The sequence below is a fragment of the Bombina bombina genome, chromosome 3 (genome assembly GCF_027579735.1).
Source record: "Bombina bombina isolate aBomBom1 chromosome 3, aBomBom1.pri, whole genome shotgun sequence".
In the NCBI taxonomy this organism is placed as follows: domain Eukaryota; kingdom Metazoa; phylum Chordata; class Amphibia; order Anura; family Bombinatoridae; genus Bombina; species Bombina bombina.
The window spans coordinates 369556794-369582321 of NC_069501.1; positions in this window are offsets into that span (position 1 = coordinate 369556794).

A 25528-nucleotide genomic window follows, 5' to 3' on the forward strand; every position below is an offset into this window, starting at 1 on the left:
CGATGTCAAGAAACTGCAGTTCAGAGGTTAATAGGTTTATTCAGTGTCGGCGATGTCGGAGAACGGAGGTTTAGAGGTTAATAGGTTTAGTTAGTGTCGGCGATGTCAGGTAACAGCGGTTTAGAGGTTAATAGGTTTAGTTAGTGTTGGCGTTGTGGGGGTTGGCGGTTTAGGGGTTAATAGCTCTATTTAGTGTTGGCAATGTGGGGGGGCAGTATAGGGGTTAATAGGTTTAATTCATGTTGGCTATGTGGGGGTGGCAGTTTAGGGGTTAATAGCTTTATTTAGTGTTGGCAATGTTGGGGGCAATGGTTTAGGGGTTAATAAATTTAGTTAGTGTTGGCGATGTGGGGGGACGGCGGTTTAGGGGTTAATAGCTTTATTTAGTGTTGGCGATGTGGGGGGCAGTGGTTTAGGGGTTAATAGCTTTATTTAGTGTTGGCGATTGGGGGCAGCAGTTTAGGGGTTAAAATATTTATTTAGTGTCAGGGATTGGGGGGGCGGTGGTTTAGGGGTTAATAGCTTTATTTCGTGTCGGGGAACGTGGTTTTAGATCATTTCGTTTTTGCAAATTAGTTATGTGTTAAGTAAATTCATTATTTCGGATCCATTCTTTATTCATATTCATTATTCTATTGTAAACTTTAGAATAGAATAATAAATATGAATAAAAATCCGAAATAACGAATGGATCCAAAAAAACGATTTAACTTAACATAACTAATTTGCCAAAACTAAATTATTTTTTTTAACTTAACTAATTTCCTGAAACAAAATTATTTATTCAACTAATGAAAGCAAAACGAAACTAAACAAATTTTTTAGCGTTGCACATGTCTAACAATTAGGGCTCAATTTATCAAACAAATCAAATGAAACTTAGTCAATAGTGATGTTGCGAACCTAAAAATTTGGGTTCGCGAATGCCGAACGCGAACTTCCGCAAAAGTTCGCGAACGGGCGAACCGCCATAGACTTCAATAGGCAGGCGAATTTTAAAACCCGCAGGGACTCTTTCTGGCCACAATAGTGATGGAAAAGTTGTTTCAAGGGCACTAACACCTGGACTGTGGCATGCCGGAGGGGGATCCATGGCAAATCTCCCATGGAAAATTACATAGTTGATGCAGAGTCTGGTTTTAATCCATAAAGGGCATAAATCACCTAACATTCCTAAATTGTTTGGAATAACGTGCTTTAAAAAATCAGGTATGATGTTGTATCGATCAGGTAGTGTAAGGGTTACGCCCGCTTCACAGTGCGCAGTGTAGGTGATATACCTGCCCTGACCATGCTTTGCAGACCAGGTATCAGTGGTCAGATGGACCCTTGCCCCAACACTGTGTGCCAGACATGCCATTATAGCAGACTTATATGGCTTTGGCGTTGCTTTTTGGTAATTAGAAGGCTGCTAAATGCCACTGCGCACCACGCGTGTTTTATGCCCAGCAGTGAAGGGGTTAATTAGGGAGCATGTAGGCAGCTTGTAGAGTTAATTTTAGCTTAAGTGTAGTATAGTAAACAACCCAAAGTATTGATCTAGGCCCATTTTGGTATATTTAATGCCACTATTTCACCGCCAAATGCGATCAAATAAAAAAATTGTTCACTTTTTCACAAACTTTAGGTTTCTCACAGAAATTATTTACAAACAACTTATGCAAATAAAAAAGAAAAAAAGATTGACAGAGACTTGACAGATTATGCCAACAAATCCGTCTATTCGTGGAATATTAAACCTAACAGTATAGACTCAGATTTTTCTGACAAAGACTGTGAAACCACAGATGGAGATAATTCAGAAGATGAATTAAGACCCAAATCTATTCTACGCAGGAGAATTACCCCACATAATAACATTGGGGATATCCCTTTAGGCGTAGAATTAGAAGAGGTAGAGGTAGACAAACCCAAGACCAGGAAACAAGTCAAATTCAATCAGAAATCATTCCCCAAGAAAAAACAAGTGAAAAAGAACTAAACATAATTAATTTATCAGACAAAATTTTAACTGAGACTCAGATCACAGTTCTAAAAAAAGGCCTGTCATTTGTCCCCACAGCTCAACTTGACAAGTTTGAGACTATCAAAGATGTACATTTATTTGCAAGAAAAATACTACTTAAGAAATATTTTTCCTCCAGTACAGACATAGAGGGTTTAAACAGTAATGATGAGGCAGCAATAAAGGACCTCATCTTCCTTCTAGAAGAGTCTGAAAGCGACCCAAAAGAGACTTTATATAGTGATACAAAGTGGCGAGATGTATTAAAAACCAAATCCAAATTCATACCCCCACCCAGTACCTCACACAACACGGCCACATTTCTAGATTTAGTGTGTAAAGACATATTAGCTATTCCACCTGAAATGGATACATTGGCTGATAACCTTTCTGAAGAAGAAAAACTAGCACTAAGATCTATGAAACAATGGACAGATGTTCAAATCAAACAGAGTGACAAGGGTGGGAATATTGTTATATGGCCCACTCATATGTATATCACTGAGGTTAAGAAACAATTAAACAACCATAAAAATTATAAAAGTCTCTTTGGGAACCCAACGGAGGATTTTCTGAAAAAGTATAAAAAATTGATCTGTACAGCTGCTACTGAAGGCATTATTGATAAAAAAGAGCAACAATTTCTAGATGTTAAACACCCTACCATAGCAACACTATATTTATTACCTAAGATCCACAAAAATCTAGAATGCCCACCAGGAAGACCCATTGTCTCTGGCATTGGATCAATGACTGAAAAGGCCAGTAGATATGTGGATGCCAGACTTAGGTATATAGTGGATGCTTTGCCCTCCCACACCAGAGACACTATGCACGTATTGAATAAAATAAACACACTAACTGTAAGACAAGAATATTTATTAGTAACGTGCGACGTAGAGTCTCTGTATACAAGCATAGATAAAAAGTGGGGCTGTCAAGCAGTGTCCTATTTCCTTTCAAAAAACCAAGATCTAACAGATGAAACCAAACAATTCATCATTGACCTGTTAGAATTTGTATTAGAACATAATTACTTTGTTTTTGATGGAAAGTTTTACCTTCAAATATGTGGCACTGCCATGGGGACATCCTGCGCCCCTACTTACGCCAATATATACCTGGGCTGGTGGGAGGAAACTGTGGTCTTTCATCAGAACCTTTCTCAGTTTACCAAATACATCACCCACTGGTCCAGGTATATAGACGATATCTTGTTTATATGGGAGGGCACTAGAGAACTACTCCATGAATTCATTGCTATCCTCAATGATAATCCTTTTGGATTATATCTAACTATGACTTGTGATGAAGGAAAGGTGGAATTTCTAGATTTAACCATTCGCAAGAATAATAAGATTCTAGAGACAGAAACCTTTAGAAAGCCTACAGCTACGAATAATATCCTTTATGCCAACAGTTTCCATCACCCTAACACTATTAGGGGTTTACCAACTGGGGAGTATTTAAGGATTCGTAGAAATTCCTCATCACTAGAATCCTTCCAAAAGGCTGCTAATGAACTAAGGAATAGATTACTTCTAAGGGGTTACTCTAGAAAGTCTCTTAAGAGAGCCTATCAGAAAGCACTACACAAAAATAGGGAGGAACTTTTAAGACCCAAAAAGTTACAATCCAATTCCAATCCGTTAAGATTCATATCTACATATTGCAACCAAAGCCAACAGGTATCTAATATACTGTCCACACATTGGCATATCTTACAACTAGATGAACAGCTTAACTCCATCATCCCACAGCATCCTTTATGCACCTACAGACGTGCAAACAACCTCAGTGATCAGTTAACATCTAGTCATTTTGACAGAAATGCCAAAAAAGCCCCAATCTATAAGGGATCGATAGCATGTGGCAATTGCAAAAACTGTACATATATGGTAAAAAAGAAATATATGCTGGATAGATTTAACAAGAAATGGATGATTCAAAATCACATTACTTGTAAGACATCTAATGTGATCTATTGTCTATCATGCAGCTGCAATTGTTTTTATGTAGGTATGACCACTAGACAAGTAGGGGTCAGAATCACTGAGCACCTAAGCAACATTAGGAACGCAGCAAAGGATGTAGAAAAGGGCAAACAAATTACCAGTGTTGCCAGGCATTTTCTACACTGTCATGGAGGTAAAACAAATAGTTTTAAGTTCTGGGGACTGGAAACATTAAGCCCAGGTATACGTGGCAAGGATATGGAACAAGCCCTTTTGAGAAAAGAGGCGAGATGGATTTTTAACTTAAATGCTGTCATGCCTAATGGCATGAATGAGAACAATAATTTTTGGGCATTCCTCTAAAATATATACTGTACATTTCTATTTTTAAATTTGCAGTAATACTGACTCTCAATGATAATTCTCAGTACAACCAATTTCTAATGTGCACCCAGAATAATTTCTGTATAGGAAACTGCAGATGCGCAAAAGAGCACTGTATGAAATCTTAAATACAATGATATAATGGCTACTATATTAATCCAAGTGTTCAAGCTGCTGCTTTTCTTCCTATGTACCAATAAGCTCTAATTTACTCTTAGGTACCTTCAGGCCTGATTTCATATAATATTTGATATATTTCAGATGTTAGGACCTATAGGATACAATTTAAAGGAGCATTGGAAGGAGTAAGCAATGAACGTATACAACAATTTCATTCCAGCCTAATAAGTATTTTTAAGATAGTTTCTTCACTGACACACCGCAAGTGCCAACCGCATTATTTACATTCTATAAATGAGCTGTATTTCACAATCGTGACGTTTAGGCATATTTTGGACATAACATTTGGTTATCGCAATAACAATACTCATGTCCGGAATATTATAAGCTCTTTTAATCATTCTGGGTGCACATAGAATCGGAATCAATAGAGTGATCAAACACACAGTACTATTTTTTGCCATCCCCTAAACGTACGTAGACCACATTAAGCTATTCCTGATTGGGCTTATACACAGTTACCAGTTACCAATCAGCTCACGGATAGCATGTTGCTCTGAAACGCATGTGATTCGTTGAAATATGGGCGTGCATTTAATGCGCGCTATGATTGGACGGATCCAATAGGGGTTTGGTTTATAAGGTGCTGCGAGCGAGTCATTCGTCTTGTCAAAATTCATTTGCACATTGAGAAAGGCCGCTACTCGGCCGAAACGCGTTTGTGCTCTTTCTTTCCACATGCTTATATTAACATAAGTATTTTTAACGCTCACTAGTTTAGTTTACTAATGTAATAGGTAATCCACTGCAAGGGACGGGTATACACAGAGTAGAAGCCATCCCTGTCACCTGAAGCCAGCGTATCCTGTTACTGGCCAGGAATACAGGGGGGTGGTGGAACCTGTGTTTACTGTCTGGGTATATTGCAGTGTGACTTTCATTGGTAATTGTGTGGAGTGGTAGTGTGGGGTAACCTAGTTGTGGTGGAGTGTTATCAACACTCTCCCCTTTTTTTTAAATAGTTGTTTAATAAAATATAAGTTTTAACTTAATTATATTCTCTCACAGTAGTTGAATACTTCAACACAGTTATTAACAATCATAGGAATGAGTGCTTATTAACCCCTTCTTGTCCAGTCTCCCCCTTATCCCTACTTCGAGTATCTATAACAAGGGTCAGCACCAGGGAATATCACATCCCTTTTTCCTATCATATTACTTTCACAGTGCCAGATTTATTTGTTTCTCTACAACTTATGCAATTATGGCATAAATGGTTGTAAATGCTTCTCTGGGATCCCCTTTGTTCAGAAATAGCAGACTTATATGGCTTTGGTGTTGCTTTTTGGTAATTAGAAGGCTGCTAAATGCCACTGCGCACCACACGTGTTTTATGCCCAGCAGTGAAGGGGTTAATTAGGGAGCATGTAGGCAGCTTGTAGATCAAATAAAAATAAACGTTCACTTTTTCACATACTTTTTCACAAACTTTAGGTTTCTCACTGAAATTATTTACAAACAGCTTGTGTAATTATGGCACAAATCGTTGTAAATGCTTCACTGGGATCCCATTTGTTTAGCAATAGAATGGCTTTGGCGTTGCTTTTTGGTAATTAGAAGGCCGCTAAATGCTGCTGCGCACCACACTTGTATTATGCCCAGCAGTAAAGGGGTTAATTAGAGAGCTTGTAGGGAGCGTGTAGGGTTAATTTTAGCTTAAGTGTAGTGTAGTAGACAACCCAAAGTATTGATCTAGGCCCATTTTGGTATATTTAATGCCACCATTTCACCGCCAAATGCTATCAAATTTAAAAAAAACTTAAATTTTTTCGCAATTTTAGGTTTCTCACTGAAATTATTTACAAACAGCTTGTGCAATTATGGCACAAATGGTTGTAAATGCTTCTCTGGGATCCCCTTTGTTCAGAAATAGCAGACATATATGACTTTGGCGTTGCTTCCTGGTAATTAGAAGTCTGCTAAATGCTGCTGCGCATCACACGTGTATTATGGCTAGCAGTGAAGGGGTTAATTAGGTAGTTTGTAGGGAGCTTGCAGGGTTAATTTTAGCTTTATTGTAGAGATCAGCCTCCCACCTGACACATCAGACCCCCTGATCCCTCCCAAACAGCTCCCTTCCCTCTCCCACCCCACAATTGTCCCCGCCATCTTAAGTACTGGCAGAAAGTCTGCCAGTACTAAAATAAAAGGTTTTTAATTTTTTTTTAGCATATTTACATATGCTGTGGTGTAGCATCCCCCATTAGCCCCCAACCTCCCTGATCCCTCCCAAAACAGCTATCTAACCCTCCCCATCTGCCTTATTGGCGGCCATCTTGGGTACTGGCAGCTGTCTGCTATTATTTCACAGTCAAAAATTTTTAGTTTTTTTTAAAATGTACACTACTGTTACACCAGATATGAGTGGTGGCATTGGGCAAGTGGGCACAGTATACACTGTGAGCCTGACACACACGCTGGCAGGCAGGCAACTGCAATTAGATTACACAGGGGAAAAAAAACAAAAGCAGACTGAAGTTCTAGCCCTAAAAAGGGCTTTTTGGGGTGCTGTCCTTACAGCAGAGATCAGATGAGTCCTTCAGGACTGTAGTGGACACTGAATACACTAGCCTAGCTATCGATTTCCCTATTAAATCAGCAGCAGCTACACTGTCCCTCCTCTCACTAAGAAGGCAGCTTCCAAATTAATCTAAAATGGATGCTGTCTGGGAGGTGGGAGGGTCTGGGAGGGAGGGTCTGCTGCTGATTGGCTGTAATGTGTCTTCTGACTGTGAGGTACAGGGTCAAAGTTTACTCAATGATGACGAATAGGGGGCGGATCGAACATCGCATATGTTCGCCCGCCGAGGCGAACGCGAACATGCTATGTTCGCCGGGAACTATTCGCCGGCGAACTATTTGCGACATCACTATTAGTCAAGTTGTGAAATTTGTCTGTAAAATGCTACCATATGCATCACACTCAGTTGCTTTGGTGTGCCAAAAAAGGGTTAAATTATACCCCCTACACTACTTAACTGCATAACCACAATCACAAGAAATCCCCTACTCTAGTAACCCCCTAACAGCTAAACCCTCAAGAGCCCTAATCTAAGTTTCCTTAAGTTATAAAAAAAACCCTGCCATTTAAAAAAAAAAAAAAAGCCCTATTCTAAAACTAAAGTACTCTTAAAAAAAAAAAAACCCTCTATCTTTAAACTAAAGTAACCCCCAGAAAAAAAAAACTATCATAAAAAATCCTATACTATAAAAAAACTTTAACCCTCACTCACCATTTTGAGTCCAGCTCCTTAGGGGGAAAGTTTTTGCTATTGACTGAATTGAATTTGAAATGGAAAATCAGCCAATAGAAATCCAAGGACACCCCTATAAAGGGCGGAAACCTGCATTCAAACATCAGTGTGCTGCGGAGACAGCATGAAGAAGCATCGGGAAGAAGAGGACTGCCTTAGGGGCCTGCCCCAGGGGTCTGCTGTAAGAAGAAAATGCCAAAGACCACGGAAGAAGAGGATCACTGTTGCCGAAGAAAAGTACCACCACCACCGGAGAAGAGGACCACCGCCGCCAATGAGTCCCTGCCCCTGTGGACCCACTGCTGCCCTAGGAAGTTAAATTCAAGATAGTGAGTAAAATCTTGGGGGTTTTAGTACAGGATTTAATTTTATTTTAGAATTGCAGTGGTTAAGGGGTTAAGTAGTGTAGGGCTTTTTTGCGATGGGGTTGTGTCAGTTTAGGGGTTAATAGAATAGGGGGTCTCTTGCAATGGGGTTGCAGCGATTTAGGTGGGTTAATAGTGTAGGTCCTTATTTAGTGAAATACTTTATTTTAATATATTTATGTTGTGTTTAGTGCATTTTTTTAACCCTTTGAGTGCTAAGCTGAATTTTATATTTTTCTGTTTTTTACTATTTTAAAAAAACTTTTTTTTAAACTTTTTTATTTTTCCCCCCAGATCCCCAAGACTTATACCATTGGAAAGGTTATGTGATTACCTTTCCAATGGTAGGTCTTGGGGGTCTGTAGCTGATTAGATCCCTGAGATACAGGTTTCTAAGCAGCATGCCCCCTTTCCCTATACTTTGTATGGACAATTTTAAATAAAGTTGCGCGGTGACGTCATCACATCATTGCGCGTGACGTCACCGCACGTAACGGGAAGCCCCGGTGATGCCTGTCACTATGCAGGCCCGATCGCCGGGGTAGGAGCTGGTGGGGGCCACCAGATTGGAAAAAAGTAGTTGAGTGCTAATGACGGCTCTGAGCCGTCATTAGCACTCAAGGGGTTAAGCCCAAACCTTTTTACATGAGCTTTTAAGTCTAAGCATAAAAATGCTAGTTGAAGTGATCTAGGCCCGTGTCGTTCAGTCAAAACTTTTAAGACAAAAGTATGAGGCTCTATAAAATTTGTTTTGGTATCACGATTTCAATAAAAATATAGATGCTTCCATTTATGAATGTTGTTTTTGTAATTTATATAATTAGATTTATAGTCACTTTACGTGTGTTTTATTGAAAACTATGGGAGTGGAACATATAATTAAACCATTTCCCATTTGCCTCAAACAAGGAGCAATGAAAAAAAATATTACAGGTTTAATATAACAAGGCGCAAATAGGCAAAACACATTTTTATGTTAAACAAAAGGACCAGTTTATGACAGAAATCAATACAAATAACAAAAAATAATTACGTTGCTCAAGCCTGTAAACAGGCACAGTAATATATAAGATGATAAATATGGCGCAGAGAGTAATGCAACTGGAGATAATTATCTTAGATTGGCCTGAACTCGCCTGTTGAATGGCACAAAAAAAAAAAAGAGTTTTATTTTTATCATAAATTTAGTTGCACTTCGAGACGTAGACAGAGAACAGCAAGGTACATTCATTTTGACGATGATAAATTGAGCCCTTAAAGTGTATTTTTTTAATAATAATAGTGATAATTATAATGATACTAATTATTATTATTTATATAGCACATTTTCTCCAAAGGGACTTAGATTACTAGATTTAAAGAAGCATTTAATGCAAAGCCAAAATATAATAGCACACCTTCAGCCTAAATTAGCAGAAAACATAATTAACAGAATGACATGTGGAGGGCTGTACGTATCAACAAAAGCCCAAGGAACTTATTGTCTTTTGCTCCTTTTTAAATATGACAAAAGAATTGGCATCTCTATATGGCAGAAAGTTCCAGCATTTTCTGTGATGCTAACATGAAAGCTCCATTTGTGGAGGAAGATAAGTAGATTCTGGAGACTGTTAATAGGTTTTTGCCTGTGGATCTCAGCAGGAATTTTGTTGTGTGGAATTATTTATCTTTTATTTACAAAGAGACAACAGGTTACACAGTGATAATACACATTACTGTATATATCATTACATTACAGAAATAACTTTCATTGAGGTAGCAGCCATGTAAATGATAATGAGAGCCCATGGGTAAAACAGAGTTTTCTTTCTAAAGAAGAGTTGTCCAGCTTTCATCCTTCAGGCCAACTAGATTTAGAAGAAGATCCAATTTTGGGATATACTTATATAGAGTACTAGTCACTCCTTTGTAGTAATGTTTAAAATCTGGTCTGTCCTCAAAACTTGAAGAAAGACATTGGAAACCCCCAACCTAAGAAATTGCTAAATAACAGGAAAGTAGTACAATAAAAATATCTCACAGACAATTGGACTCTATGGTTTGCATAAGGAAGTTTGGGAGAATAATATATACAAACATGAGTGTTTTATGCATCGATGGTTTGATGCATGTAAAGACTTAAATATACTGGTTTGGTGTGTTCATGCACCTATGATTTATTGTTTGCCACTGTTAAAATGTAATAGCTTGTGCATACCCCCCAACTGTCCCGATTTTCGCGGGACAGTCCCGATTTTAGGGGTCTGTCCCTCTTTCCCAAGTTCCTAGCCATCTGTTCCGATTTTCACCAGGCATTTTAAAAAAATTCTATTGGGCCCATACTCAGAAGCAGCTGGCTTTGCTCTCACAGGGTTAGATACCTGTTATATTCCCTGTGGAAAAGGAATGGTGTGTGGGTTAAGCAGGAGTAAGAAGGCTGTATACACTCTGACCACGGGTAATGGTGACCTCTCTAACCTACCTCTGGTAGTGATGATGTCTAACCCCTGGTGATAATACTAGCATGCCTTCAGTTTTATACAATGAGCAGTGGCAGCCGCAGACTGCCAGCTAATGTGCTTGCCAACCCCAGGACCCCATACAATGAATTACAGATACCCATATATGATGTAGTGTGTGTCTATCTGTATCCATAACTGTGTGTGTGTATGTGCATGTATAAGTTTATGCTATGTAGTGTGTGTGTGTGTGTCTGCATGTATAAATGTAAGCTATGTAGTGTGTGTATGTGTATCTGCATGTATAAGTGTGTATCTGCATGTATAAGTAGGCTTACCATAATTTTTATAGGTGAAACTGGGACCACCTGGTGCGGTGCCAGTGGGGGTGTGGTCAGGAGCGTGGTCAAGGGGGCGTGGCAATTACCGGTCCTTTTAAAGTAGTAGCTTTTATGTGTGTAATGTTTCGTGGATACTCTACCCATCCTCAGTCAAACAAGTGAATCACACAGTTTAAATAGATCATAACACCACCCCCTAGTGAAAAAGGCACCATTACGTTGTCATGGCAAATAAATCATTAATCTAAATCTCAGATTCTAAATAATGCCAAACATCAAGCATAATTATCACTTTATCAATTTCACAATTTAATATCTGCAGTGTAATATGTGTTTTATGTGTCTAATTAAGGAACAGAGCCAAATACTGATAAGGCATAAATACAACATTGAATGAAAGTAAAAAAGAAACACATACCTGCTAAAGCTGTTTAAGAGGCTACTCTATACCATAATGCAGGAAGATTACAGCCAAAATGCTATCCTGCATGAAGTAAAGCAAGATCCAGGCCAAAAATCCTGCCTGTCTGTACTTCCTAGTCATACCCATATGATTCCCCTAAAGGTGTATTACCGGCAATGTCACCAGGGGTCGGGGGTGTTAAATTCTTAGAAAAAGAAACCAAGTAGTACTACAAAATTAAAAAAAACCTATGCTGCTCACTCAGCCTGTATTACTAAATGTAAACTTTGATGGATACGAACGTTAAGCTAAGCGGGGCTGTATGTAATAAAGTACCAGCATCCAACTATGCTGGAGAGCCACAGTCCAGTAATTTTGAATAATGTGTCTGGGTTTCAGGTGATCTGAAACCCAGACACATGATTTGAAACCTGGAGGTGCCAACCCTACTGGGACAGAATGAACAACTGGGTGGGACACTGGGACAGCGCCTCCAAACCGGGACAATCCCAGTAAAAGTGGGACTTCTGGTAAGCCTATGTATAAGTGTATGCTATGTAGTATGTGTGTGTCTGCATGTATAAGTGTATACTATGTAGTGTCTGTGTATCTGCATGTATAAGTGTATGCTGCATGTATAAGTGTATGCTATGTAGTGTGTATGTATCTGCATGTATAAGTGTATGCTATGTAGTGTGTGTGTGTATCTGCATGTATAAGTGTATGCTGCATGTATAAGTGTATGCTATGTAGTGTGTGTGTATCTGCATGTGTAAGTGTATGCTATGTAGTGTGTGTATATGCATGTATAAGTGTATGCTATGTAGTGTGTGTGTATCTGCATGTATAAGTGTATGCTATGTAGTGTGTGTGTGTGTGTATCTGCATGTGTAAGTGTATGCTATGTAGCGTGCTACTGTGCATTTTTGCTGACTTTAAAGGCCAGAATCTAGAATATTAATGGGGAATGCAGAGAGTAGTTTTAAAGAATGTATTAATAAATGTGCAATTAAGATAAAAATATTTAGCAATGTCTTTGCAAAGGCTAATTAAATACAGCGCTCACATAGCCATACCAGTGGTTTGAGCTTGTGTTTGATTTGCTGCCTAAGTGTATTAAAATATATGACTTTATTTAGAATTTTATTTTTATTACTTTGGTCTTATGATTTTTTAAGCCCCGCCCACCACATTTCAATTTTTTTGCCGGGGGGGGGGGGGGGTGTCCCTCTTTTGAATTTTGAAATGTTGGGAGGTATGGTTTGTGTACTAAAGATCTCAGACCACTAAACGAATAACAACTCAGGAGAAATCATTTAGACTCAGAAATACGCACTGTTATCAAATGAACATGTGGAGATGTAATATGAGACACTTGATAACCACATATTATACCCACAAGAGACTGGATGTTAAACCCCAGGCTATAACTCCCATCACTTTAAAAGTTTATATGGTGTATGAGAATACCCAGCCTGTTGCACTTGCTGATTTTGTTCTTATTTGTACACTTTGATTTTCTGTATTGTTTATAAGATAACCAAATAAAGCTTTTTTTTATTTTTTTTATAAATGTGTTAAAATTGAGAAAGGATCTACTTGCCTATTGCCAATATAAAAACAACAAATGTTTTCATTTTTAAATAGTTATAAAAAATTTCTTTGACAAAAAAGTAATAAAATTTGCATTTAAAAAAACAAACAAACAAACAAAAAAAAACATTGGGGCCGATTTATTAAATGTCGGTCTGATCATGGGCACTGCAGCGGATCATGTCTGCCCGACATCGCTAACGCATTTAACGTTGCACAAGTATTTCTGGTGAAATGATTGTGCAATGCCGCCCCCTTCACATTCGCGGCCAATCGGCCACGAGCAGGGGGTGTCAATCAATGATTGCTGTCCATCACCTCAGAGGTGACGGATAAGTTAAGGAGCAGCGGTCTTACGACCACTGCTTCTTAACTCTTGTTTCCAGCAATCTTGAAACATTGGGGGTAGATTGCAGCATCCGCTGCTTGTTAAATCTACCCCAAAGTGTTAGTGTAAGGGTAATCTGTTCTGCTGCAGCCAATGTAAATGAGCTCATGCTAAGATATTACTGGGTGGAATATAGGTAGCTCAGGCAAACTTCAACTGAGGTTAATTGCAGGAAACCCACTTGTAAAACTAATATCATGGATATGGAAAAAAAAACTTGCTGCATCATTGCAACTCAAATTCCATAATTCAAAAAGAACTGTACCCACCTTTTTCATATCTATGACTGTGAGTCACTTTCCCTTATAATCAATGGAGCAGTTTCTACCTTGTAACATCTTGGCGCATAAAAGCAGTTACACTGTGAAGGATATCAGCATCACCAAAACACTAACGGCTAGATTACGAGTTTTTGTCGGTAAGGCTGTGCGGTGCTAACGCTCCTTTTTTTCTTACCGCTCCCTATGAGTTTTCTTCAAGCCGGCGTTAGCCTCAGAAAAGTGAGCGTTTGTATTTATTTTAACTAGGTAGAATAGTTATTAAATAGTTATTAACTATTTAATAACTACCTAGCTAAAATAAGTACAAAATTACCTGTAAAATAAATCCTAACCTAAGTTACAATTACACCTAACACTACACTATAATTAAACTAATTACCTAAACTAAATACAATTAATTACAATTAAATAAAATAAACTAAATCATGAAAAAAAACACTAAATTACAGAAAATAAAAAAAGAATTACAAGATATTTAAACTAATTACACCTACTCTAATCCCCCTAATAAAATAAAAAAGCCCTCCAAAATAGTAAAATTCCCTACCCTATACTAAATTACAAATAGCCCTTAAAAGGGCCTTTTGTGGGGCATTGCCCCAAAGTAATCAGCTCTTTCACCTGTAAAAAAAAAAACAATACCCCCCAACATTAAAACCCACCACTCATACACCCAACCCTACTCTAAAACCCACCCAATCCCACCTTAAAAACCTAACACTACCCCCTTGAAGATCACCCTACCTTGAGCCGTCTTCACCCAGCTGGGCACAAGTGGACCTCCAGAGGGACAGAATTCGGGCAGAAGAGGACATCCAGACCGTCAGAACGCTTCATCCAGGCGGCATCTTCTATCTTCTTCCATCCGGAGCGGAGCAGGTCCATCTTCAAGACATACGACGCGGAGCATCCTCTTCCTTCTTGATCCAACGACTGAATGAAGGTTCCTTTAAGTGACGTCATCCAAGATGGCATCCCTTCAATTCCGATTGGCTGATAGAATCCTATCAGCCAATCGGAATTAAGGTAGGAAAAATCCTATTGGCTGATGCAATCAGCCAATAGGATTGACCTCGCATTCTATTGGCTGATTGGAACAGCCAATAGGATGCAAGCTCAATCCTATTGGCTGATTGGATCAGCCAATAGGATTGAACTTCAATCCTATTGGCTGATTGCATCAGCCAATAGGATTTTTCCTACCTTAATTCCGATTGGCTGATAGGATTCTATCAGCCAATCAGAATTGAAGGGACGCCATCTTGGATGACGTCACTTAAAGGAACCTTCATTCAGTCGTCGGATCAAGAAGGAAGAGGATGCTTCGCGTCGGATGTCTTCAAGATGGACCCGCTCCGCTCCGGATGGAAGAAGGTAGAAGATGCCACCTGGATGAAGAGTTCTGACGGTCTGGATGTCCTCTTCTGCCCGGATCAGATGAAGACTTCTGCCCCTTTGGAGGTCCACTTGTGCCCTGCTGGGTGAAGACGGCTCAAGGTAGGGTGATCTTCAAGGGGGTAGTGTTAGGGTTTTTTAAGGGGGGATTGGGTGGGTTTTAGAGTAGGGTTGGGTGTGTGGGTGGTGGGTTTTAATGTTGGGGGGTATTGTATTTTTTTTTTACAGGTGAAAGAGCTGATTACTTTGGGGCAATGCTCCACAAAAGGCCCTTTTAAGGGCTATTTGTAATTTAGTATAGGGTAGGGAATTTTATTATTATGTTTTTTTTTTTTTTTTATTAGGGGGATTAGATTAGGTGTAATTAGTTTAAAATTCTTGTAATTCTTTTTTATTTTCTGTAATTTAGTGTTTTTTTCCCGTAATTTAGTTTATTTAATTTAATTGTAAATAATTGTAGGTAGTTTAGGTAATTAGTTTAATTATAGTGTAGTGTTAGGTGTAATTGTAACTTAGGTTAGGGTTTATTTTACAGGTAGTTTTGTACTTATTTTAGCTAGGTAGTTATTAAATAGTTAATAACTATTTAATAACTATTCTACCTAGTTAAAATAAATACAAAGTTGCCTGTAAAATAAATATAAACCCTAAGCTAGATACAATGTAACTATTAGTTATATTGTAGCTAGCTTAGGGTTTATTTTATCGGTAAGTATTTAGTTTTAAATAGGATTAGTTTATTTAACAGTAGTAAATTTATTTCGTTTAATTTAAATTATATTTAAGTTAGGGGGTGTTAGGGTTAGGGTTAGACTTAGGTTTAGGGGTTAATAAATTTAATATAGTAGCGGCGACGTTGGGGGCGGCAGATTAGGGGTTAATAAATTTAGTTAGGTGTCGGCGATGTTAGGGACGGCAGATTATGGGTTAATAAAATTTAACTAGTGTTTGCGATGTGGGAGTGCAGCAGTTTAGGGGTTAATAAATTTATTAAAGTGGCGGCGATGTCCGGTCGGCAGATTAGGGGTTAAATCATTTTATTATAGTGTTTGCGATATGGGGGGGGGCTTGGTTTAGGGGTTAATAGGTAGTTTATGGGTGTTAGTGTACTTTTTAGCACTTTAGTTAAGAGCTTTATGTTACGGCGTTAGCCCATAAAACTCTTAACTACTGACTTTAAAATGCGGTAGGAGTCTTGGAGGTAGATGGTGTAACGCTCACTTTTTAAAGCGATCGTAATACCGGGGTTAGGCAAATCCCATTAAAAAGATAGGATACGCAATTGACGTAAGGTGATTTGCGGTATGCTAAAATCATGGAAAAAAAGTGAGCGGTACACAAGTGTAGGTGAAAACTCCCAAGAATGTCTCTGTAACACCCATGACCAGACCCCCAGGGCACTTTTTATCCTATCCAGCTAACCTAGTTTACCATGTTAAACAGGTATGTCTTAAGTGAGGTTGGGAATTCTGTGGGTGAATCAAGTTGTTTTATTTAGTATATCTGTTATAACTACATAAAATTATGTACAAAAAAATGTATTGGCCAGATTACAAGTGGTGTGCTATCTAGCGCTTTTGCTCAAGCATTAACAATGCCAGAAGTAAAGATTTTACATGTTGAAAGTAAAACATTAGTGCGTAAACAAAACCCGATGCGTGCCAACTTTAGGACTTCGGCTATTGCGACCATGCTAACTTATTCTCCCCATAGACTTCAATAAAGAGAGCAGAAGAACAAAACCTACCACTAATTTCTTATGTGCTAACCTAACAAGAGTTATTAATATTTCCCATTGCCATGTTATTCGCATACAGGAAAATGTTATATATATCTATATAAATCTATATATATCTATATATATATATATATATTCACCATTCAATACAGAGAAACAGTCTGGGCAAAAGTTTCTTAAACATTTTAAAAGTTCAACATTTATTGAGTACAGTTAAAATCCAACATTACCATTTTAGCCAACATAGCTGCTTATCCAACGTGTTTCCTGCCCATTCAACAATTCGTCAGGGATACCCAGCTGTGCCCATGTATAGTCTACACAATTAACCATTTTATTATTTATTTATTACTTATTTTTTCTTTCTCTTAGAAGTGAATTTTTTTTTGTATATAATGCATCAGAATATTTACAAAAAGAAACATCATTCATTCGACTATAAAGGTTTCCCTTTCTTATCTTTCAAAAGATCTTCTCTGTTCATGTTTGAAATTTCTAGAAATATTTTTTCCAGGGCTAATTCATTATATCATATATCAATCTATTCTTAAGATCTTCAGCATGAACTAAATACTACTTCATCTCAGAGCACTTCCTATGGATTCTTATAAACTTCCCCTTATGTATAGCATTTTTAAAATGTCTTGGATGGCAAGAGTCTGATCTCAAAATCGTTTTGCCAGATGCTTAAACTTCTTCAACTCACTGTACAGAATTATCTTTAAATTTAAATAGATGGCATCTCTATTGGAACAGGTATAAATTAAATTCTAATTAACCAAGTTATTATTCAAATATTTCACAAATTAATTTATACTCCTTGCAACATCAAATTATTTTAAAATGGATTATGGGAATACATTTCAAAATAACTCAAATACAGATTTGCATATGAGGGGACAAATGTTGCCAACATCGCAATACCTTGTTTCTGAAACTACTCTCAAAGACATAATTATGGGTTAACAGAAACGTTACTGCGTCTATCAGATATTCAATAAACAATGTATCATATAAGGTGTATATTGTTAGCATTTCTCTTAGGGCTGTTAAACAATTAGTATGTGGTATAGATCAATAGAGGGAGACCACATCTATTGTTTAACAATGATATTCCATCTACACTCAAGTTGTTCTAGCATATTTAATAGATTTTTGGTATCTTTCAGATACCCTGGAATATTTTGAACTATTGCCTGTAGGTAACTGTCTACCCATTCCCCGCTCTTTCCCCTAATGTGCCTATTGTTGAAATGATCGGCCTTCTGGGGGGAGAAGTTTTATTTTTATGCACTTTTGGTAGATGTTTAACCCCTTAAGGACCAGCGACGTACCCTGTATGTCGCTGGCCTTTTTTTTGGGACTTGTTTGTTTTATAGTGCAGTCTTGCCACCAGCGTTGAGACTGCTCTATTCCACAAAGCCTGCTGGAGGGAGGGCATTAATAGCGTGTTCTTGCTAGACTTGTGCTATTATGTCCTGAAAAAAACCTTAACGACCAGTGACATACAGGGTACATTGTGGTCATTAAGGGGTTAAAAGTTGGAATTTTTGGATTTCTCACTAGTAAATATCCCAGTGTATCATAATCAAAGATACCTAATGTAACACCTTATTTTAGTAATTGTTCCAATTCAGAAACATACATAGTCAAAATTAAACTTTCATGATTTGGATAGAGCATGCAATTATAAGCAACTTTCTAATTTACTCCTATTATCAAATTTTCTTTGTTCTCTTGGTATCTTTATTTGAAAAAGCAAGAATGTGAGCTTAGTTGGGTAGCGCTTGCTGATTGGCGCCTACATTTAGACTATAACAAGCTAATGGAGTACAGCACCCACCACTCACAAGACACGGAGAGGGCTTACCAAGCCCAGCACATCAATAAGAAAGAAAGTTCTCCAGCTTGTGATTAACAGTGACAACCTTTATTGTGCATACAGGTGCTGATTTGGGCTACATTTAGACACCAATCAGCAAGTGCTAACCAGGTACTGAACAAAATTTGGGCCAACTCCTAAGCTTACATTTTTGCTTTTTCAAATATATCTGAATAATGAAAGTTTCATTTTGACTAGACTATCCCTTTAATATTTGCCCCATTCATTTTATTGAACATTCTGTGAGTGTTTGATTCCACTCCAGCATAAATTCTATATCAGTTCTTTTTTCTATTCATATAGATATACAGGTATAGATATATATTTTACATTAACATATCATATATATATATATATATATATATATATATATATATATATATATATATATATATAAATCTATATTTAAAAACAAAAAGTAATTTTTTTTCTATGTGAAGAACATTGGAATGTTAAATATTTGTTAAGGGCTTCGGGTAGCACACTAATGCGGTGTATGGTTAACGCACATTAATTAGTTATCTTAAGGCACGTTATGTAAATATTAAATATATTAAAAAAAATGTTAATAATATAGTTACTGTAAAAAAATATATATTTTCTTTGGATTTTTTCAAATATTTTAGTACATCTATAATAATTATTTACATTAATTATTAATATATTTCAATATTTTATTTTTAACAGATACATAACACACCTTTATATGACTCATTTCGGCTTAGCGCACATTAAGAATTTGTGTACTTCTGCCATGTTTGCGCAGATAAGTCCAATAGGAGAGCACTAATTCTTTATATGTGCTAACCTGACATGAGTTATATTAAGGTGCGTTATGAATTTATTAAATATATAATATTGAAAAATATTAGTCATTAATTTAAATAATAATTATAGATGTATTAAAATATTATAAAAAAAATCTATAGAATATATATTTATATTTTGCAGTTACTAAATAGTTACTAAAGCGACATATCACCCAAAAAATGGATCCCAATGATCCATTTTACCTGCTGGAGTGTATTAAATTGTTTACAAGTAGCACCTTTATCCCATTTAGGCATTGGAAATAGCTGAATTAGCCCGTGGTATCCCCACCTATACTGAAAGTTTCTATACTGGAGTTTAAGCTATTGATAAACTTATGTAAACACAGCCAGCAGAAGAATTTACACTCTCAGGGCAAGTTTACAAATCACACAGCAAATCAGTTGCGAAAACACCGCACGCGTTATGGCTTTTTTACATTTGGGGTTGCACAGCTATTACAAGTTGCAAAATAACTTATTCTGCACTCACGTTAAGCTGCCTAATCTAAACAGCCAAATCACATGCGTATTCACGTATTCCCCATATAAGTCAATGGAGAAGACAAATAGAAGGAAAAAAAACACACAAAAACCCTAATATATTGCGCAAAGCCCATGGCGTATTCTCATTGAAAAGTGTACATGAAAATGCGAATATGTCATATTGCAAAAATGTTTTCGTAACGGAATATGTTCTATTTATTTATAACTAAATATAACTAAATATATGTGATGATTTTTGGATAGATATATCTATTTATAGCGAGATATGTATATGATTATTATATATGTCTAGATATCTCAAGATCTATATGTGAATATTGCTTTGAAAATACATCAGACATATTGTTTATTGTGCATAAGATTGTAATGTGAAATATGTTCATTATCTCCATAGTTAAACATATGTCTATACATATAAATCTATGTTTATGTATGTGTATGTATGTCAATGCAAAATCCCTGTGTCAGCATTTTTTTCCTTACACCCGAGATCTCCTATTTTATATATTTTTATAACTTTTGTGTGCAATATTGTTTTTAAAATAATTTATTAGACAGTGTTAATATGAGTGTAACTGTACTTTGTAATGTATTTTTGAAGTGTTTAGTGAAACTTTTACTGTTAACTACACCTCTTTGAGCGCGGAAAGGATTGTTGCGTATAAAGTGAATGCGCACAAGCAATCATGATTTTTTATGACTTGTAATAGCTGAGCAATGGGAATTGATTGCGAAAAGACCACATCACTCGTGGAAAACTCATAGCGCGCTACTTATAATCTTGCCCTCAGTGGGGTGCAGGATAGTTTAAGTAATAAAATGTTACATTTCCAATGTTCTTTCTAAGTATTGAGCTTTGGTTTACAAACAGATATAAGATTAGAAAGCAAGTCTGTGTACATAAAAGTGATAACATAATGAGATCTGGTATTACCTGCCAGCTCAATCCATTGTAATAGGCTGTGGTTTAAAAGCACAAATCCAGCTACTTCATATACACAAATAAACCTGAAAATGCAATTTCTCTTATATTTTATACCCTGCAGCTGGTGTAACAAGTCATTGAAAACAAATTAATGGGAAAACAATTTTACGGTGTGCTGTCCCTTAAATATTTATTTTGAATATTTTATTTATTTACATAAGGCGTCTAAAAATAATAACTAATTCTTCATGTGCGCTAACCCGACACCATGTTAGACCTAAAGCGCTTAAACCTACAGCGCATTATGTATATTTAACGTTCTAATGTTTTTCACATAGAAAAAAATTACTTTTTATTTTTAAATATATATTTGTATATATATATATCTGATAATGTTACTGTAAAATATACATCTATACCTATACATCAATATGAATATATAGAGGTATAGATTTATAAGAATATCAATTTAAAAATAATTTTTTCCCTATATAAAGAACATTGCAATATTAAATATTTACAGTAAAACACATTATGAAATATTCATATTATTGAATAATTATTTACACACACAGTGTGTAAACTAACAGTTTATTGTAATGTATTTTTGTTATGTTTAGTGCAGCTTTTATTCCTAACCCTTACGCGAGGTCTTAAAGGGACAGTCAAGTCCAAAAAAAACTTTCATGATTCAAATAGGGCATGCAATTTTAAACAACTTTCCAATTTACTTTTATCACCAATTTTGCTTTGTTCTCATGGTATTCTTAGTTGAAAGCTAAACCTAGGTTCATATGCTAATTTCTTAGACCTTGATGGCCGCCTCTAATCTAAATGCATTTTGATAGTTTTTCACCACTAGAGGGCATTAGTTCATGTGTTTCATATAGATAACATTGAGCTCATGCACGTGAATTTACCATGGAGTCAGCTCTGATTGGCTAAAATGCAAGTCTGTCAAAAGAACTGAAATAAGGGGGCAGTCTACTGAGGCTTAGATACAAGGTAATTACAGAGGTAAAACGTGTATAATTATAACTGTGTTGGTTATGCAAAACTGGGTAATTGGTAATTAATGGATTATCTATCTTTTAAAACAACAAAAATTCTGGTGTCGACTGTCCCTTTAAGTCACGATAAGCTGACGTGCGTTAAATTTGATTATGCTCAAGGCAAGGAGTTTACTTTCAACTTGTAACGCGTCTGTGGTATATTCCACCTGTAATCTAAACCTAAATTTAATTTACTGTAGAAATACATACTATCAAATATAGTTAGATAACTAAAACAACAATTACACATTAATGGTTTAGATAGAGCATGCAATTTAAAAGACTTTTCGGTTTACTTATATTATCAAATCGACTTTGTTCTTTTGGTATCATTTGTTGAAAACCATACCTAGGTAGGCTCAGGAGCAGCAATGCACTACTGGTAGTTAACTGCTGATTGGTGGCTACACACATATGTCTCTTGTTATTGGCTAGCCAGTTGTGTTCAGCTAGGTCCCAATAGTGCATTGCTGCTCCGGAGCTGACTTAAAGTATGTGTTTAACCCTATTGCAGTAGTTAAACATATAGAGGTTGATTACAATTTATCATCTGATCTTTTCTTATCTTTTGACTGGCACTTTTCAAGTTCAAGACAATCATAATTACCGGCTTTCTATTCTAAATGCAAAACTTGCCTTTTCAACATATTTGCAGGATTTCCAAGATGATTTGGAATTAAACAATTACTTTTGAGCATGTGCATTACACACTGCAATAACCAACACCATCACTTTGGGTGCACATATGATTATATGATTCAGATTAACTAAACCTAAGTTCATTGCTATTGTGTAGTCTGTCGTTAGTATTTAATATCCATATATTATATATCTTGTACAGCAAACAAGATTTGCAAGAAATGCAAGAAAACACAAATCACAACCGCAACATCTAGAAAAGTCATTTAGCCATTGTGTTAGTAAAATGTGTGTGTTTATCTCATACTGCCCTTTTCATGAAATTAAGTTATGGTACATTTGTCTTTTTAAACTTGTTTTCATCTGGCAATCACCATCGTGAACAAGATATTACTATTTGGCGTTCTTTATTGTATGTTGGTATTCAAAATCTTTTGTATGGGTTATTTGTAAAATCAGAAGTAAATAAAATCTTTATTCTAATATACAATATTTTCAGACGAATCTGCATATAGTAATATAGTAATATAGTAATATATATATTGGGCCAGATTATGGCCCAGATTACGAGTTTTGCGTTAGAGGCTGTGCGGTGCTAACGAGCAGTTTTCCCTCACCGCTCACTTACCTACAGCGCTGGTATTACGAGTTTTTACAAACCCGTCGTTGAAAGACAAGAAGTGAGCGTTGAGCAAAATTTTGCTCATTACCGGACTCCAATACCAGCGCTGCTTATGTCAGCGGTGAGCTGGTCGTACGTGCTCGTGCACGATTTCCCCATAGGAATCAACAGGGAGAGCCGGCTGAGAAAAAGTCTAACACCTGCAGAAAAGCAGCGTAAAACTCAGTAACGCAGCCCCATTGATTCCTATGGGGAAATAAAATTTATGTCTACACCTAACACCCTAACATGAACCCCGAGTCTAAACACCCCTACACGGACACCGCCGCCACCTACATTATACTTATGAACCCCTAATCTGCTGCCCCCAACATAGCCGAACCCTACATTATATTTATTAACCCCTACTCTGCCGCCCCCAATGTCACCGCCACCTACCTACACTTATTAACCCCTAATCTGCCGCCCCAACGTCGCAGCCACTATAATAAACATATTAACCCCTAAACCGCCACACTCCCGCCTCTCAAACATTAGTTAAATATTATGAACCCCTAATCTGCTGGCCCTAACATCGCCGCCACGTACCTACATTTATTAACCCCAATCTACCGCCCCCAACGTCGCCGCCACTATTTTAAAGTTATTAACCCCTAAACCTAAGTCTAACCCTAAACCTAACACCCCCTAACTTAAATATAATTAAAAGAAATCGAAATAAATATTCCTATCATTAACTAAATTATTCCAATTTAAAACAAAATACTTACCTGTAAAATAAACCCTGAGCTAACTACAATATAACTAATAGTTACATTGTATCTAGCTTAGGATTTATTTTTATTTTACAGACAAGTTTGTATTTATTTTAACTTGGTAGAATAGTAACTAAATAGTTATTAACTATTTAATAACTACCTAACTAAAATAAATACAAAAGTACCTGTAAAATAAAACCTAACCTAAGCACCTAAGCTACAATTACACCTAACACTACACAATAATTAAATTAATTCCCTAAATTAAATACAATTAAATACAATTAAATACAATTAAATACAATTAGCTAAAGTACAACCCCCCCCCACTAAATTACAGAAAATAATAAACAAATTGCAAGATTTTTAAACTAATACACCTAATCTAATCCCCCTAACAAAATAAAAAAGCCCCCCAAAAATAAAAAAAGCCATACCCTACACTAAATTACAAATAGCCCTTAAAAGGGACTTTTGCGGGGCATTGCCCCAAAGTAATCAGCTCTTTTACCTGTAAAAAAAATTACAAATCCCCCCTTGAAGATCACCTTACCGGGAGAAGTCTTCATCTAACCGGGCCGAAGTCCTCAACGAAGCCGGGAGAATCTTCATCCAAGCCGGGCAAAGTGGTCCTCCAGACGGTCAGAAGTCTTCATCCAGACGGCATCTTCTATCTTCATCCATCTGGCGCGGAGCGGGTCCATCTTCAAGACATCCGACGCGGAGCCTCCTCTTCATCCGACGGCTAACACTGAATGAAGGTTCCTTTAAATGACATCATCCAAGATGGCGTCTCTTCAATTACGATTGTCTGATAGAATTCTATCAGCCAATCGGAATTAAGGTAGAAAAAAAATCCTATTGGCTGATGCAATCAGCCAATAGGATTGAGCTGGCATTCTATTGGCTGATTGGAACAGCCAATAGAATGCCAGCTCAATCCTATTGGCTGATTGGATCAGCCAATAGGATTGAACTTCAATTCTATTAGCTGATTACATCAGCCAATAGGATTTTTTCTACCTTAATTCCGATAGACTGATAGAATTCTATCAGCCAATCGGAATCTAAGGGACGCCATCTTGGATGACATCACTTAAAGGTACCTTCATTCAGCTTTAGTTGTCGGATGAAGAGGATGCTCCACGTCATATGTCTTGAAGATGGACCCGCTCTGCGCTGGATGGATGAAGATAGAAGATGCCGTCTGGATGAAGACTTCTGCCCGTCTATTACTGCCTGTGTGTGCATGTCTCTGTCTATTACTGCCTGTGTGTGTGTATGCCTATCTATTACAGGCAGTAATAGACAGAGACATGTATACACAGACAGTAATAGACAAAGACATTCACACACAGACAGTAATAGACAGAGACATGCACACACAGGCAGTAATAGACATAGACATGCTCACAAAGACAGTAATAGACAGAGACATTCACACACATTGGCTATCAGCCAATCAGAATTGAAGGTACGCCATCTTGGATGACGTCATTTAAAGGAACCTTCATTCAGTGTTAGCCGTCAGATGAAGAGGATGCTCCGCGTCGGATGTCTTGAAGATGGACCCGCTCCATGCCGGATGGATGAAGATAGAAAATGCCATCTGGA